The sequence below is a fragment of the Tiliqua scincoides genome, chromosome 2 (genome assembly GCF_035046505.1).
Source record: "Tiliqua scincoides isolate rTilSci1 chromosome 2, rTilSci1.hap2, whole genome shotgun sequence".
Classification (NCBI taxonomy): Eukaryota; Metazoa; Chordata; class Lepidosauria; order Squamata; family Scincidae; genus Tiliqua; species Tiliqua scincoides.
The window spans coordinates 69,647,559-69,651,753 of record NC_089822.1 but is presented as its reverse complement, the minus strand read 5'-3'; the positions used below and the strand labels follow the sequence as shown (position 1 = coordinate 69,651,753).

At 46.8% G+C, this 4,195-nt stretch overlaps 1 pseudogene; it reads left to right on the top strand.

The window, feature by feature from the left end:
* Positions 1-3,240: 3,240 nt before the first annotated feature.
* LOC136643234 (5S ribosomal RNA) lies at positions 3,241-3,355 on the top strand (annotated as a pseudogene).
* Positions 3,356-4,195: the final 840 nt, after the last annotated feature.

Here is a 4,195-nt window from a genome sequence, read left to right as displayed (position 1 = left end):
TACTTTTGTCAGTGGGCATGGTGAAGTCCAGAAACATCTGGAGAGTGTTGCTGCATCCTGCAGCAGTGCTCCCAAAATGGCTGCTGATGGAGTACTGCACACTCCATGGACAGCCATTTTATGACAGAGGATGGCTCTTTCACTGCTTTCACTGCCCTGCCCCTGACAGTCCAATCTGGAATAGGATTGGGCTGTAAAACATCGTGCCAAATGCTTCATAGAAAATATGTGTTTGAAGGAGTAAGAGAAATCGCACAAGACTCAGGAGGCAGTGTTGAGTATAAAGAGCAGCAAAGGAGAAAGGGCAGAGTTCTTTGAGGGAGCAAGAGGATTTTAGATAGTTGAGATTAGTGAAGCTAGAGGAGCAGAGATCCTGTAGTGAGAGAGGCCTGTAATAGGAAATGAGAACTGAAGGAGTCTCTCTTGCTCTTGCTCTTCTGGTTTTGTATGCTTCCTCTTCCTCCTAGCAGTCTGAGGCCCCAATCCAAGGCACACTTTGCAAGGCGTAACCCCACTGAACACAGTGGGACTTACTTCTGCAAAGACACGCATAGGCTTGTGGTGTTCATATATCACTACATGAATAGTAATTCATATATTACTATTGTTGCATGTTACTTCCACAGGGCCATGCCATCCATCTATAAAGAGGTCAGCAAATGACATGGTCCATTCCCAACCTGGAAAGCATCAATACTAGTGCCATATAGAACCACATCATGCCCCAGACCCAAGTGATTCTCTTTGAGAGAAAGGCAGACAATGTGGAAGTGGCTCTGCCATTGCAATGATAGCAAGTCAATAGGAAAAAGCATGACCATTTTTTCCTTGTGACATCTAGTTATGGCACTTTATTTGTGGCTGTAGTTAGATTTGAACTGTGGCTTCCACTACATTTTGTGGTCAGGGCCCAATCCTGAGCTCGGCGCAGTGGCTTCATGCCGCTGCACACTGTTGCAAATGTGCAGTAAGGCGTGTCTGCGGGTCCTACCACCGGGCTACTGGCTGGTGCTGGGCTAGCGCCCAGTGGGCGCCTAGCCTCCGCTGCTCAGTGGTGTCAAGACCGCCAAGCTGTGGCATGGTAAGCAGGGGTGGAGAGGAGGTGTTCTGGAGAGGGTAAAGGTGTGGGGAGGGTGAAGACAGGCCGGCTGGGAGGTGTGACGGGGAGGCAGGGGGCGGAGAGAGGGTGGGCAGAAGGTGTGCCAGGGGATGGAGCAGGGAGGAGGAGAGGTGGGTCTGTTGGAGCTCCGCTCCACCGGATCCTGTCCGTTCATGCAGGGCTCAGTGCCTTTTGGTTGGTGGTAAAGTGAGTAGCCCCATTGCAGGGCTGCTTCCCTTACCTAGGAGAAGGGAATGAAAGTCCCCTTCTCCGGAGGCGCCACCTGTGGCAGGCTGAGGCATGCAGGAAGCTGTGGTGGCCATTCTTGACGCAGCTGCAGCTGTGCACCCCGGGCAGCTCAGGATTGGGCTGTTAGTCAACACAGTCCACCAAGTCACATTCTTGCTCTGAAAGCTATTCAGCTATTGCTCTTTGGAACAATCCTCAAAAAATAGTTTAGGATGCCATAATATTTTAACTGCATGATAATAGCTACTGGTTTATATTTAAGCAAATAGAATTTTGCTACCTGTAATAAGCTGACTGCTGTCATAAACTATATTGACAAGAAACCATCTCCCCCCCCCCTTTTTTTAACAAACTCAAAGGAAATTGCTTACAGAATTGCACAGTGAAAAAGAGAGGATAGCGAGGACAGCAAAGTTTGGCAGTTATTGAGCAGTAAGAGAGAGGTGTAAATGACTGTAAAAGCACTGCAACATTATTTTGTCCTTGAAAATCAAAAGGAAATCATCTGAAGGCAGGGGGAGGAAATGGCAGGCATAAGATGAAAAAGTGACAAGGCAAGAAACAAAAAACCACCAAAACATGTTATTTATTTGCGATTCTGCACTGAGCTCATGACTAGAAATGAGACTGGAAAGAATATCAGATTAAGTGCGGAAGATAATCTAAGCACTCAGTTTGTCAGCTTCTTGCACCACACCCCAGAGAGCGGGATGCATACTCCTCACACTGATGCACTCTTGCTTCCGCTAGGAGCTCATTTAGCAAGGTCATTTTCCTTTGCCTTCAGGGACAAGATGGGCGACACTATCCAGTTCTATGCTGATAACGTTTCGTAGGATGCTGCAAGTTTTGTATGACTGCACTAGGTAAGCAAGAGTGGTGGGTGGGTTTGAGATCTGTCAGATGTGGAAATACTTGAGGATGGTTTCCAAAATAATGACTGCAGAATGCAAAATTTCCTAAATTCAACCCCCTCCCCCCCCCCAAAAAAAAACCCCACACAACAAAAACTGGAATGGAAACTAAATATGTATTGAAAAATTTGGGTACAGTTTAGGAAATGGAGTTCATATTTTTTTCAACAAAAGGATTGGCAATTGTGATAAAGCAGGGCCATTTCTCACTTAACGTTTCCTTATGTACAGGATGACTGCACTGTCACAAAGTGTACTGAAGAGAGGTTTATTCTGATGCAAAAAAAGAAAAAATGTGTTGGAAACCCAAGGCAAAAATAAGCCTTCACGCTATTTTTCACACAACAATATATACATTTTCCCTTTATATGGCCATGATTTTTGTTGAGGAAAAATGTGGTGAGAATAGATGAAGCAGCCCTTGGGCGTGGATATTGTCTGTGCTCTGAGAATATGGCCAGGAAAGGAAATCCAGCAAATTGAAAAGTCGATAAACAAGCAAAGGGCCTGGAATGAGAAGACAGCCTCTCTGGCCTTCAGCAAGGTTGCTCTTGTTCACCTACAAAAGAAGGGGGAAGCTTGAACTGGGAAGGGGGGAGTGTTTGAGGAAAAGTCAACAGTCAAATTAGGTGAAGTTGCTGTTTGAAGTCAAAGAGGCATTGCAGAAAGAAAAAAACACCCAACTGCACCACCTGCTGACAGCCAAAAAGCTTTTGTGAATTCATTTATAATCCTTTTATGTACAGTAAGTAATCCTTAGCACATGGTTGTGTGTATAACTTTGCAAGAAGGAAAACATATTGTGAATGAAATAAATATGGCACTTGTCAAGTTACATTAGAATTAAATGCATTATTTCTGGTTAATACAACACCACAAAACAAATCAGTTATGAAACTGTTTTAAGACAAACAATTCTTAAACAGAAAAAAAATACAACACAGAACACCAGCACTGTCCAAAGATTAAACATCATGATGCAACAGCATACCCTGCACGTGCCTGATCTCGTCTGATCTCAGAAGCTAAGCAGGGTCAGGCCTGGTTAGTACTTGGATGGGAGACTGCTTGGGAATACCAGGTGCTGTAGGCTTATACCATAGTCTTTTGAGACTGAAGGTTGCCAGCAAAACTGCATGGAACTGGCTACTGGCCTAAAATAGGTAGAGATGGGACCAAGTATACCTTGTGTGGGAGATCTTTCCAAATTCTGGGTGCCACAACTGAGATGGTGGCAGGACTCGAAGGAGAAATAAGAACATGAGATGAACCCTGCTGGATCAGGTCAAAGGACCATTTAGTCCAGCATCCAGTGTACTGTGGAACTTTCTCAGTGGCAGGCCTGGTGGTGGTGTGGGGGCTCAAGCCTTCTCAAAAGCGACAACCTCCACCCGGGGAGCCCCCTTCACACACTGGACCTGCAAGGGTGCGGGGTTTCCCTGCGTTATGTGGCCCAAGAACTGCCCTCTGTGCATGGAAACGCTCTTCCTGCTTGCCCAGCTGGCTTGTTCCCTCTCGCCTGCACACGAGCCCTCGACACGTACGTGGCCCTGCTTGGCACAGTCCCTGGGAAGCCGACAGACCTTTTTCACGCCCTGGGGAAGAGCAGTCTGAAGGCCATGCTTACAAGCATGCGGGAGCACTGGGGCTTGCACGAAGCCACTGCAAAGGCCCGCCACTGAACAGCTCTTCAACCGCATCCAAGGACAGGTCTGCTGAGCAGAGTAGTTCTGCTGCCTGTTGACCTGTGGGGTTGTATTGCTCAGCTGGGCTTTCCTTGCAAAGGCATTCACTCCTATGCATTGGAATGGCACCCACATTCAGGTGCCTGAGAAAAAAGGGGGCCCAGTCACCCCTCCCCCCAAACAGCTACATTCATAGGAACGGGTATGAATCTGAAAACCAAGATTATAAACAGCAGTCCTGCACATAG